Consider the following 15,093-nt stretch of genomic DNA (forward strand, 5'->3'; position numbering starts at 1 on the left):
AAATTATGCGAGTGAGAAGCTGAAGCTGGAACCAGTTATGCCTACTGCTCCCTCAAGGGTCTGAATCACAGCAGTGTATTTTACAGAATACTTTAAAAATAGTTCTCAAGAAAGTGGACCATAGTCTCATATGCATTATGAGCAAGTTCTGTAAGCTACCAGATCCAAGAGCATGTAATTTTAGCAAGCCTTACTTTTTGAAGTATGTAATCCAGCAGGGAGGAAAAATGAATTATTTAAAACCTAATAGTCATAATTATGAAGAATGAAATTAGCATTACAATTTCTCAGTCAAATCTACATGCTGATGAAGAATGGAAAGATGTTGTCTAAGAAGGGAAGGGTTTTTTGTAAGGAGCAACTTTCTCCACTGTTTATTGTAGAAAGGCTAATGTTCCAAATAATATTTACTTAGAGGATTTTTTAATGAAATCATGAAGGATATTTGTGTCAAAACCAACAGCTCTGGATAAAGACAACTATTTGCTTACCATGAATATGGCAAAAACAGTGATTGAAATTTCTTCACTTATGTAGGCCAATCCCTGTTCCTCAGTAAAAGCCCTTTGGGCAAAGGACTAGTTTGACACAAATGCTTTTGGCGATAGAAGTTTCCTTGTGAGGTTCAGTTACACCCCTTAATAACTCAACTAGAAATATCCATTCATTTCACAGTTTGGGATTAAGTAACGGAATTATTTTTAACTATTATTAATGGCAGCTTCTTTGCCTAAGGATTATCTTCCTCCTTGTCAAAGGCATTGAAGGTAACAGATCCCATTTCAAATCTCTTTTGAGCTATTCAATTCAGGTTTCTCAGGTCTTTCAGTGATCAATATTTCAACCTGTGTTTTTGTTGTCTGCCATGTTCCCCCACTTCACACCTATTTTGAAAAAGTAGATTGAGTAACAAGACTATAAGCATAGATCAGTTTCATAAAATGCTCTTTGAAGAACAAAATATGATCATACTTCCAAAGACATTCAGCAGCATTTGACTTTGCATTGAAGCATACAGCACTTATGAAGTAAAACCCTTTACAGGTTTGTATCTTTGTAGGTTCTAAAGAAAAATGCAGTGCCATATTGTGCCTTAAGCCCCTCTTTTTTTTTTCTCCAAGCCATTCATCTCTTCAGTGAAATTTTTAATAAAGTTCAGTTTTCCTTACTGCCTCAAGGTATTATTCTTGTAGAGCCAGCAGATAGTTATAAGAGAATTGTTCAGATTTTGCATATTCTAGAAAGAACATTCTAAAAATCCCATTCCCTTACAGAGCCATAAACTGAGCTTTGAAAAGCACGTAGATTCATCTTGCAGCAATGACAAACCGTGTCTTATTATAAACATCAGAAGACAGCTCATAATAAATACTTAATCCTTTCCCTTCAGTAGAATACACAATTTCTGGAGGTCGAATTGTGCTGTCATTTACAGTGATATAAATTTGGAATTACTTGATTGATTTGGGAATATTTATGGTGTTACACATTTTCATGATGCAAATGAGTAAGAATTTGACTCTGAAAAATTGAACTGTGTCTGGTACATTTTTCCTGTTTTGACATTTGTGCTTCTTGTCTTCTCAGACACTGCTGCTAAAGTTTTAGAAGGCTATCCCTGTGTAATTTGCCTCTTGGGAATGGCAAACAAAATCTGTGTCTGTATCATATTAATGTGCTTATGCAATGGCATATTTATAGCCACACAGCTATTGTGGTATTTTCTTTTCAGTATCTGGAAAGAGGAAAAAAATGAAGCACCCTTACTTTATTCTTGCACTTTTAAAATTCTAGCAAGAAAATTATGTTATTCTTTCTAGCAAGTCTGAAAAATGACTTTGTGAAAATTTGATGATTTTAATGACATTTTTCATGAAGCACATTTACTTACTAGTGTGCAGAGCCTGGTATATAACTGACAAACACCTTAAGTATTTTCAGGCTTGTGTTTATCATTGTGTCTATTTATCCAGGCAAAAAATGTACCACCACAGTTTTGGTCAACAGCTTTCAAAAACCTAATTCAACAGGTTGGTGAATTACTGGAGTGAGTCCTCCAACAAGCTCTCAGAAGGCTTAAGACTGAGTTCAATTGGGTGTCTCAGCACAGAGCCCCCACTTCATTGCAATCCCCACAAGCACCCAGCTCTTTTGCTGTACCAGTCATAGTAAAGATCAGACTTCTGTAGAAATCAGTGCCAGCTAGACACTTTCCAGTTATGAATCATGGACTTTTCACTCTCATATTCAGATCACGTTTGCAGCGAGACATTTCTAACAAAATTTATCTGGGAAGCTTTATTGGAAAAGAAGTTTGACATTCAGGAGCTATTTCAGTTTATACTGTTAGATCATTTCTGCTCAACTGAAATAAAAGCATTGTCTTTGCTTCACAGATTTGGGGTGATAAGGCCTGTCCAGTTCACTTAGATGGGGTAGATGGGTGAACTACAACAATGTACAACATCTCAATTTTAGAACCTCATGGGTTTTGCCATTCAAAACAAAAATTAATTATTTTACTGAGTATTCTTAAGCAGAAAAATATTGTATGAATTAATAGAATGGGTGAAAAGTGAGGAAATCAAGTGTCTATATTTTTTTTTTCACTTTTCTTAGCTCTAAAGCATTCTGATCACTATAACATATGTTCACCATAAGAAACTTTATATCAAAGCTTCTGTAAACGATAGGTTAACGAGGAAAGAGAGCTGTCAGGTTTTGTTTCCCAAAAACTGGAAAAAAAAAATCAAAGAGCTTGCTGAATGTATTTCTAACTAAATTACTGTTGGCTTTTAAAAATAACCCAAGAAATAGAGACAATTTAGCTATACAAAAATGAAAATTATCTTTGAATCCTCAGAAGTCTCTGAATGCACCTAAAGAGAAGTATTTAAAGGTGTGATACAGATAAAGGGATCTGGATGGCCACATCACTGTGACAATAATTACATTGGAATCTGTCACACCGAGTTATCTAACAGAGGGCAGAGGGCAGTTTGGGAGGCATTATGAGTCTCCAACCAAAGATGTACCTGTTAAGAGCCCCAGTCTTCAGTGTTAGAGAGATTACTTTTAACACATCCTGAAATCAAATATTAATATGACATTTTGCCATGCAAAAGAAATACAACAGCAAAATATGCTCAGCATAATATTAAAATGCCATGCAAAATATTAAAAATACCAGTTTTTAATCCTTATGCAGCTATGTCTACTAGATTACTAAGCTCCCTGCTATCCTCCTGAAGGGTTCTTCAACAATCCTACAAACCTGTAAAAATAGAAATCCAGCAGCTCCTGGATTTCTTTTATTTAGAATTTAATTTAATGTTTTTGCTCCAGTGATTTCACTCCTTCAGTGCTATTTCTTTCCAATATTTTGACATCTTTTGTGAATGATTGATACTACTAGGTACTTGTATTTATGTCAGAGGCAGTGGAAGACTGAAGTATTGCCTTCTCCAAACTCAATATTCTCACTCTTATGTCCAGAATTCATTGGTCTTTTTGGATATACAGGTGGGTGAAGGCCTCAAAGCACAGGATCTTCTTACCCTACTTGTAGTCAAGGACCCCTGTTGTAAGTGTGTACTCTTAAAGCTTTTGTTTGGAGTGGTGGGAACAACACTGGGCTGCAATCAGTTTTATTGTTTGTGAAAGTACCTTATCAGATTGTTCTATCATATCAGTCTGTTCTTTTAATTACTTGTCTCTGTCTTTATCACTGTCCTTTGTGGGAATTTTATCAGCAGTGATTTTATTGTTCTCTTGGAGGCTAATCAAAATAAGTTAACCAACAAGGAGTCAAGATTAATATATCCTTTATGACCACTTTTGAAGTCTTATCAGTCTTTTTAAAAGTTTAATATGCACCACAATAATTTTCTATTAAAATAATTATTTATTTTTAATTTTTAATTGTAGTTTCTCCAAGTTTTATTATGTTAGATATTTTACAGAATATAAATACACTTCTACAACACATTTATCTATTCAATTTGTATTCTCACACCAAAGGATATAGAGTTATCCTAAGAATATGTATATTTCTCCGTACATTCCTATTGATTTACATTAATTAAATTGTTCTTTAAATTTTTTCTTGTGGGATCTTCTGTTAGTCATTCTGCCATATACTTGGGATCGATATTAAGTTGATAAGAGTATAATACCTATATATCTCTTTTCAATATTGGCACAACCTTTGCTCTCTTTCAGTGCTCTGGAACTTCTCCAATGTTTGAAAACTGTCTGAGAATGAATATTAACAATCCATAACACTCTTTGCTGGCTCATTTAAAATTCTTGGATGTGATTCAACTGTATGTGCTTATTTAAGAAGATCTAATTGTAGAAGATGCAGATAACTAGATCTCCCTTGTTTTTCCTTTTAATGTAAACAAAAAGATGGGTTTTAAATACTGTGATTAAAGCTTTTGAACATGATAGTCATATTCTCTATTCCAGAGTCTATGTCATGATAAATGTACTGTAGACACTATTTACTCACTTTCTTTTTCAAAAAGTTAAAAAATAGTTAAATATTTGGAGAATGCATTTGTAGTTTGCAATAGCGGGAAAAGTGCAATGACCAAGTATGTATATATGTATATTTGTACATACAAGATAAAGTAGTGATGTTCTATATGAAACTGATGAGTACATTATGAGCTATTGGTAAAATCATAGAATAATTTGGGTTGTAAGAGACCTTTAAATGTCATCTTGTCCAAACCCACTGCAATGAGCTGGCACATCTGCAGCTAGATCAGGTTGCTCAGAGCCCCTTCAATGTTTTCAGGGTTGGAGCAGCTACCAGCTCTCTGGGCAACCTGTTCCTATGTTTCACCACTCATTTTTTTTGTAAAAAATGTCTTCCTTGTATGTAGTCCAAATCCAACACCTTTTTGTTTAAAAACTACTCCTTGTCCTACTGTAACAGGTCCTGGTAAAATGTATGTCCCTTTTAAAGGGACAAGGAAAGGTCTCCAACCAAAGGGATAACAAGGTCTCTCTGGAGCCTTCTCTTCTCTAGGCTGAACAACCCCAGCTCACTCAGCCTTTCCTCATAAGAGAGTTATTCCCTCTCTCTGACATTTTCATGGCCTCCTCCAGACCTGCTCTAATAGGTCCATGTCTTTCCTGCAGTCAGGACCCCAGAGGATGCAGTACTGCAGGCAGGATCATCCCATGGATTAGGTGGGTTGTGCTATAGCTCACATGGCTGCATAAACCTTCTGAATCCACTCCCACTACAGTTCCCCCTTTATCCTGCATTAATGAATCCAAAATTGTGCATGGGACAGAGGAAGGAACAAATGACATTCACAACTTAAAGACCAAACCACTGTAACCACAGCCCAAAAGTGTCTTTTGAAGATAAAATAGCAGTTGTGTTGACTGCACACCTTCAAGCTCTACATCCCAAGCATTCTACTGATTTTATAATAATAAAATTAAGTCCTATGTATGTTTATAAGCCTTTGGCTGTCAGGAATTCTGGTCTTGTGGTTTATTCTCCTGCCACCTGCCATTCCCCTTATTTCCTGACTCAGATTTGTACTCACAGTAGGACTCATGGATGGATTTTTTCTAAATCATTGTGAAAGAGTTTCATGGTTGCTGGATTCTGTAATCTGCATCACCAAAGCATCATTGTAATATATTTCATTAACGAATGTGTGGCTAACTGGTATAGGAAATCAATGATAACAGAATAAATATGCACAAAAATTATACAATTACTACATTTTCCCCCACAGATATTGAAAACATGTCTCAAAATGGGAAACTTGAAGGTACAAAGAAACAGGTTAAGTCCCCAAATCAATGGGTCTGGATATTTTACATCATTGAAAAGAGGTATTGAAAAGTGATTTGGAATGACTTGAGAAACACATTTTAAATAATTGTAGTAAAAGAAAGTGAAAGCTCATGGTGGGGCAGTGTGAGGATGGCCAAATCTTGGCCATGAAACCATCCTAGCACAAGCCTCTTACCTAGATGCAGATGTCTGAGCAAATCTCCCAGGTCATTGTGCAGCTGGGATTATGCCTGGGGTTAGTTACACTGCCCTGAAGAGCCAGGCTCCCACAGATTAGCTGGAGCACTTTGGCAATACTGTAACAGGTATTTCTGTCCTACTGGAGCAGGATATTTATGAGGTAGACACATTTATCCATTTACCCCACACAAAAGTCAGATGTGTCAGAAGCATCTGTATTAAGTAGATAGACAGGATTAATTCTTTCATCATGTAACATGGCCCTCCCTGTATAACAGATGTGGCAGTATGTTTCATAGTGTTCAAATTTCTGAACTTTCCTTTCTACAAGCCTGAGAAATGATTGAGCAAAACAACTTTAAGTGGTAGGAGATGTGCTAAATTATTCTGGATTAATTATTGAGTAATATAATCAAATATCAAACCAGATTTCTAAATGTCAGGAATAGTGAGAAGGAAGAAATTCATACCAACCCTCCAGCTAAAATCAGAGACTTATTGCTTCTATGTCCTGATTTTAGATTTCAGATTACTGATCCATATGAAAATAAACCCTCTTGTGACTAAATCTATTCCTACTAGCAGAGTAGGGTAAGAAATATGAGATCTATCAAATAGTGGTATATTGCTTTAATATATAAATACATGCCATCTGAGGGCAAAACATATCCTATCATTATTTTGAAGTTTTCCTACACAAATTCAGAAGACAAATGATAGGAGAAATCTGCTTGGCAAAGGGAGGAGGGGGAGGAACAGACAAAATCCAGCCTGCTATTGTGAGATTTCCAACATAAATTAAGGCATTAATTTGAAATTGATATAATAGTTTTGGTATTACTCTGCATACGAATAAAAATTACTTAGAATCCTAGAATTGTTAAGGTTGCAAAAGACTTCTAATATCATCAAGTACAACAATTAACCCAGCTCTACCATGTTCCTTACTGAAGTGATTCCACCAGGTCCCTGGGCAACCTTTTCCAAGGCCTAACCACCCTCTCAGTGAAAAAGTTTTTTCCTAATATCCAATCTTAACATCTCCTGGTGCAACTTGAGGCCATTTTTTCTCATCCTGTCATTTGTTACCTGGGAGAAGAGACAGCCCCCACTTGGATACAACCTCCTTTCAGGTAATTGTAGAGAGTTGCAAAGTCTCCCCTGAGCCTCCTTTTCTCCAGGCTAAATAATCCCAGCTCCCTCAGCTTCCCCTCGTAAGACTTGTTCTCCAGCCCTTTCACCAGCTTCATTGACCTTCTCTCAACATTTCCCTTTATTTGATTAAAACATTTTATACAAAAAATGGTTTTGCATTAGATAGCATAAATTATACTGTCTATTTTGTGAATAAACACTAGCAACATAATACATAAATTGTTAGATTGTTGCTGTGACCCTTATTCCTAGGCACTTATAAATAAATATATTCCCCTGTGGCTTCGCTAAACCTTTGAAAAGTACATTTCTATGCAAATCTATGAAAAGTTATATGGTAGTGTCATCCTTAGCATTGCACAAGTTGTCCAGTATCATAGCAGACTGTGGAACAGTCTCACAGCTGGATGGATTGGAAGCTCCAGGCTGTTTTCTGCAGGTACATTTAAAATTAGAGTGTATAAAAAGCTGGATATAAAGTAGAGAGGACAATTTTGCCATATTTAACATATGTACTGGATAACCTCCTATTAGTATCTTAGTTATGCACAGTTAATACACAATATTCACATAGTCCTTTGCTAACTCTTACTAACATGGAAGGTGCCAGGGTTGGGACTGGCTTCACTGCTGCCTTAGCCAACACCTCCCAGCTTTCAGCTGATCTGCAGCAATGGATCAGCGTCAGCTACAGGCTTGGGTTACAAGTTCATGTAGTTTATATCCACCACAGAACTGTAAAGGAAAATCACTTTATAGAAATTTTATTGTTCTAATAGACTATTATAGCAGGAGGCTATTGTAAATAATACTTAAAGAGGTTACTGAAATGAGGTTTTTTCAGTTATGAAGACATAGTATCTTTGAATGAGGCACTGTGTCAGATGTGCTGCTCTTTTCCTAATGCAGAACAAGAAAGCATTTGAATACTGAATTCTGTTCTCTGAAATGAGATAAGGAACCTTTTGGCCACAAAATAAAAATAATTCAAAATTACATGTATTAGTCTCTTGAGAAAAGATATTCAACTCACCTTTTTTGTACAAAACATTCTTTGTCTTTCACTGGAAACCAAAGGAGTTTTCAAAAGAGAACCTGTTTCAACAAGTTTTTTAGGATAAAAAGGACCTGGCCCCTTTAGTAGTTTATATGATGATACCCAGCCAAGTATGAGGTTGGTAAGATCATATGAGACTATGGCACTCCTAGGTGGTTAACTGGCTGATACATTGTTTAAACTTGCTAAAAGTTTGGTGTTTGCCCAACATAAGTACCAACATCAAGATTTAATTTTTCAGATCTACAGCAAATGACCTTTACACAGAAGGAGTAATTGGCAATTATTGTAGACTGTAGTCCACAGATTGCTGTGAATTTTTTGGCTATTGTGAGAAAATAAGAGAAAAAAAAGGTCCTGAGTCCAAGTCTCTATCCTGTGTGGGAAGTGTTTGTAGTTCTTTAGTGCTTTCCTCAGCTCACCTGTTCTCTGCTATGATCAGACACCACATATCTAAACAACCTTCAATCTCATCATAGCTCCTCTTTACCTTTTCTTCCTCTTCTCCCCTTTCCACCTGTACATGCCCCTTCTATATGGCCCCTGCAAGTTCCTCCACTATTTCTTCTCCCAGAATTCATCATACTGTTATATTCCAGATGCCAGGAGATACACTCTCTCTATGCCATTATCCATCACAGTGATACTCTATGAAAAAAAAAAAAAAAGTGCAGAGAAAATCCCTTGACCCTTGCAATGCACAGTGGAACATTATCAGGACATCCCAGTTCCTCAGTGGATAAATTCTAGCTCTTATAAACTCTATTGAGATATGCATATTTATTAGTTCTAAAACTTCAGGAATTCACCAAATGCTGTCAAGTTTTTCAGGAAGAGCAGGAGGTATGGCCCTGAAACTACCTTCTGCTAACTACCTTCCTCATTCAAAACAGAGCTTCTGGGGGTGTAACCTCTTGGCTGAAATATTTGTAATGATGCTACAGAAAGCATTTCACCTTCTTCTTTCTGTCTCACTAATTCCTTGGAGGGGAAAAATAAAGTCTGGAATAGAAATATGTGCTACTTGGGCTACATTAAGACTGAGAAACGTACAAACAACTAGAAGCAAAGCTTTACAAGGGGAAACAACTTCAAATTTCACACATGGTATAGTGAGAGCTCTATAATACATCTTCCATGTAAAACAACATCTTGATCTCTTTTTCAGTCAGAACAGCATGAGTCTTTTTTTTCTTAGCATATAAGATATCTATTTGTGGGACATCTTTCAATTGGTGTAAAAACCTAGATAGGATCTACCTTACATATTGAAGACATTTTGAGAAGTACAAACTTGTCATATACAGAATGAAGAGTCAGACATTTAAAGGGAAGTGATGGCCTGCATAATTATCCACCTCACATTCAGAATTATTTTAAAGAATGTTAGAAATATTTTAATACTGAATAATTATGTATTTGTTAAATTACACTGTTTAAAAAGTCTCCAACCCTTTAGGAAACACACTGGCCAGATAGATACTGGAGAATTATTATGGTTATGACCAAATAAATTGAAATATTCATAGCTAATGGAGACAGCAAATAGTTGAACACAGCAGGAAGCTGTCATCAGTAATTTACATATTCACTTCTAATTGTGCCTGTGCATCATTAAGATTGTTCGTATTTGCATTTACTGCCCTCTGAACCAAGTAATTTTCCAGTGGTATATACTCCCTTTCACTGCAGGTAACTTTCATTAGTGGTAATTAAAAGACAATTTTTACCACATTATGCTACAGGAAACAAGAAGTGGTTGCTGAGATTGATTAATATCTAAACTAAGTTTGAGATGTAATCAGTCTCAGAGGCACAAGAGATTGTTCCTATTATGTAATGAAAAGTAACAGGAACACCCCCCCCCCCATCCCCCCATTTGTTTTGAATATCCAAAGGTTATCTTTTAAATTTTGTTGGAATGCACTAGGTGCCCTGATTTATTTTTAAATGTTCCCAACAGACAATAGCCTCAGTCTATGTGTGATGACTTTTTACACTCATTTTTGCACAGTCTGTGTTTGAGCTCTGACTGGGACAATACCAAGGAGGATGTCAATGTTATCTTAGTGTGAAAGTGATTTTCTAGTATACAGCTGCATCTGAAGGTTGCTGTGCATCCAGTCTGATCCCTTTTGCCTTCAGTGCTATTGAAGATGGTCCTTTTCAAATACTGCTCTACCCTACAGACTCAGCACTGCTTCCAGTTGAAGCTTTACTGTTTCATTGGGAGCTGGAACAGACCCAAGAACTGTAATGTGTTTTCACTTGCTGAAAAAAAACTATTATGTTGTCCCCTATTTTGCCATCCAAATACTGTGCTTGGTAATACTATCACTGCAAAATTGCTGTCAAATATTTATTTTTATTGGGGAAATAGCACTCCTTCTGTAGTAGCATGATGTTATCATTTAATTATTTTTTTCTTTTCTGCTTTGTGATGGAAAACTGCAATTCAATGAAGTATATATTTAAATGCAAAAGAGGCACACCAATTAATCAGTACAGAATACGAATGCTTTTAATCTGCATAAAAAAAACCCAGTGGTGCTTAGAAAAACACCAATCTTTTAAATAGAAAGAACATAAAAGTAATTCCTATCCATGCTCAGATTTCCTCATATACAATGAAAAACTGCAATTGTGCAACTAGATTATCTTCACAATAATACATTCTTTTAAAGCTTTGCATTATGCTAAGCACATTTTGATAAACCTTTCATTTTTGTAAGGATAAAAATGGACTTAGATAAATAATTTTAATTGTTAAAAAAATCCACAGAGATAGCTCAGATGTTGGCTCTGAAACACAGATGCTTACTGTTTTCTGGTTTTATTCATCTGCTGCACCAAACACAGAAACTAAGTACTGACGACAGGAAAGAAATTATTCTGGGTATATATAGGGTAAGTTAGGTATAGCCAGGAGCGTGAAGTAATCAATTCTGAGATGTGGATAAACAAGCTGATAGCACAGTACAATCAGCTATCATTATCTGGGATCATAGGAGTCTGGGAATTGATGGAGAAGAGAAAAACACAGATAGTGGAGCTGCTCCAAGGAACACCAGAGACACTTGAGTTCTGTATGCAGTAAATGTAGTCCAAAAGAGCTTATTTAACTCTGTTCAGTACTAGGCAGTGGTCTCAAGGCATCATTTGCAGAGCTGCATGAATTTGCAAAGCCATCTTAGTCTCTGCTTCTCAAGAAAGCAGCTACAGCTCTGCAAACAATGTCTGAGCCAGTGAGTCTCATTAAGCCTGGGGTAGCTCTATATGCATTCTTCCAGGAACATTTTTGTTTGTGCTATTCTCATAGCCTTATCAAGCAGTACAAAACAGAACAGAAACTGTGCTAAAGGGGTTTTCAGACTTCAAAACATTTTCCAAGACCTTAAGCAGTGTTTTTCTTCCTGTTAGGGATGCTCACTCCAAAGAGCTGAACAAATAGGACACTGCTGATATGGGCCATCTACCCTTTCAGTGCCTGCTTTCAGTTTAGAGTCACAGGAGACTTGTCTTTGGGTCTGCTATATTCCCTTTCACTGTTAATTAAGCAATTATTTCTTTTTCCTGGACAAGGTGTCTCTCTACCTGTTTTTGACCAGAAGCTCTATATAGGGTAAAAAGCCTTTCCCAGGAAAATTTTTATTTCATATATACATATCAAAGAAATTCTTCCATTTTAAAGGATTGCCATCTTCCAACAAACAGCTATTCTAACAAACAGCTAAACTCAGGAAATCCCAACCTACCCTCTAATGAGTATGCCAAACCTGCATGGGTCTATTCAAAAAGCTGACTTTCACTCCATGCCTACCCCTTGCAATAATATGTCTCTTTTCATATTTAAATTACCTTTCCAAAGCCATAAAATAAAAGAATTTTTAAAAATGCTAATAAAAAGGATTACTGCCAGAAGTCCACCTCCTGCTTTAAGTGGTTGCTCTAAAGTCAGCCCTTCCTCAAAATGTTTTTATAACAAAACAGTTTAGCTCCATTTGTTAGTGGTGTGAGAAGCAAATCATCTTGTTATTTGTCACACAATAGCCATCTTCCCTGGTAGGTCTAGGAGAAAGAAATGGGCTGTCTGAGGTTCTGCATATATCTGGCTGCACCATCAGGGCCTAGATCCCCCATTTTTCCCATGTTCTTAGGACAGTGGATGCCTCGGCAATATTTTGAGGGATTAAAAAAGATAAGCCTATTTGTGGTGGGCAGCTGGAAGTAACAGCAGCAGAAGGGACCTAGAGTGGGAGCTGGGAATGGAAAATAGGAGAGGAATTCCTTGATGCAGTAAAAGTGGAAAGAAAACATCAGGAGACAACCTGATGGCCAGAGGCTGAGCTGAGAAAGATGCAGGAATGAAAACCACAATTAAAGAGGCCAAAGGAACAAGGGATCCAGTGGTACACGGGAGGAGAACAACTGAGGTGACAGATGGAGAAAAGGGCAGTGGAGGTGACAGAAAAGGTGGATTGCTGAAACCAGAGTACTGCTGAGGAGAGAAGATAAGCATGCAGGAAGGATGAAGAGGAGAGAGTTTTATGAAAAATGAAGTTGAGACAGAAGGCAAATCCTGCAAGTGAAAATATATTAGAGGAGAAAGGTCATGTCAAAATACAGTAAAACTATTTCTTTTTTGCCACTCTTATCTTGCGCATTCTTGAAGCTGCAATTTTGAATCTTATTACTTCTGTGCTCCCCAGCAGCTCAGGCTGCCTAGCAATGGCTGGCTGTGCTGGCTCTGCTGCACAGAGATTGTGGCTGCCTAGCAACTGCCAGGGGGCTGTGCTGGGGTCCCCGACCAACCCAGGGATGCAGTCCTGCCCCAAACACCCCTGTTCCCCTGGCAAGCCAGGAGGCAGCACCTCCAGCTGTTAACAACTGTGATGAAAACCTTAAAAATATTAATTGGGAAAAATGGCACGCAGAAGTGACCATGAGAATGCAGAGTGCGTAACAAATTGTCTCCAAAATGCAGGAACAGCTCCATTCATCTCTGCAATACTCAAACAACCTGTGATGATAACTGAAATATCAATATGAGAAATTATTCTGGTTCTTAAACAAGGCTCTCTGCTAAAGCAAAGGAAATAACCCAATACAGCTGTGCACCTTCTTGTGCACCTATTAAACTGGCGGAGGAAATACCTGAAAAGCAAATTTTGGTACCAGGAAAAATAAACCTTAAAAGCGTCAAGTATTCACACAGGCCTGTCTTAGTACAGCCATACTTGTGTAACTATCATTGCAATCAACAAAAATTTTCTTACAAGACTCGGCATTTGGCAGCAGAGCTGATGTAGCTGATCTGAACAAGCCCTGTGTCCTCTGTGCTTCCAGCTGCCCCCTTAGATTCCCCCATCTCCCTTTCCACTGCCCTGTCAGAAATGCTTGTGCAGCTAAACAACCGAATCAGGAATCAATCCAGCTGAGAAATGGTCCAACAAAAAATAAAGGGTTATTTTCCAATCAGCACTACTGAAGCAAGTACTGTTCGTTCCCAAGGGAAAAACAAAGACACATGCCAATCTATGGCCAAGGAAGGGGAACAGACAGTTACAGAGCTACACAAATTACAGTGCAGGAGAAGTTGCTGTGATACTGCTACTTTGCTGCTGCTCTAGCACTTAGAATATAGTCACATTTTTCTTTACCAGCCAAAAGTGGCCTATTGTCCCAGAAAAGTGGGATTGTCCCTGGAGATCATCATGCCCCACTGAGGAGGAGAAAATCTCAGATGTAAAGTTGAGACACTGAGAGATATATAAGCACATTTTACTCTTGGTAGGATCTCATTTGTGTGATTGTTTAGGTTGGAGATTGATGGACATAATTATATGTCTTCCTCTGCCAGTTCAGCAGTCCAAGCCAGGAAAACTTTAATTCCCAGCTCTTTTGCACATTCAAAGTATCTTGTGTAAGGTAGGTTTTGTTTTGTTTTTTTTTCTAATCAGCAGTTTATTGCCTGGTGCAATGAGAAAGTGTGACAGAGCAAAAAAAACCCAAACCCAACAAACTAAACCAAAATTAAAAAATCAACAGAGTAAAATAATTTCTGAAAATAAACCCGAGTGAATGCAGTTTAGATGCACACTATTATCTTCTACAAATGTCAGCTCAAGCCCAAGGTTTATTGATTGTGGCTCAGCACTGGTTCTGCTAGATTTGCACTCTTTCAGGTGCTTTGGAATCACTTGGTGTACACACCATGCAGACTCATGGAGCCAGCTTTGATCTATTGCACCTGAGTCAATGCACCCTCTGAAAGCTTCAGACATCAGGAACACCCTGCAAATACACTCAAAGGACCCTGCAGAGAGTCATTTAGAAAGGAGGGCTAGCATGGGGGAGAAGCTAGTAAGACCTGCTGATCTAATCAGTTGAGCATATCCACAGCACAACTCAGTACATCTTGCATGGTGTGGCCCTCACAGCAGCACTGCCATGGCTGTATGGCATCCAGCTGAGAGGTCCTGCAGGAGTGGACCTGGAGCCAGTCTGTTTATCAGGTCTATCCCTGGCAGTGCCACGGCAGCTGCAGAAAAGCCCCAACGCAGCTGTCACAAGGTGGCGACCTTTCATGTGCTCCTCCAAGGCCTCCTTGAGTTGTGAGAACATTTAGAAGTACACTTGGTGGGGTCTGTGCAAGGCGTTTCAGGTCGAGAGTCGCAGCAGGGCATGAGGCTGCAAGCCCTCCTGGAGCCACTGCTCTACTGCACCAGGTGGATGCATCTCCTGGGAGCCCCCACTGCCTGCTCAGCAGCTGTCCTCCCATGGGCTTGCAGGACAAGTTTGCCCACCGAAGTGAAGCGCAATACATTTAGCAAAACACATGCCACTCATTTTTCTCATACCTAAAAAAGCTGAT

The sequence above is a fragment of the Cinclus cinclus genome, chromosome 1 (assembly GCF_963662255.1).
Source record: "Cinclus cinclus chromosome 1, bCinCin1.1, whole genome shotgun sequence".
NCBI lineage: Eukaryota > Metazoa > Chordata > Aves > Passeriformes > Cinclidae > Cinclus > Cinclus cinclus.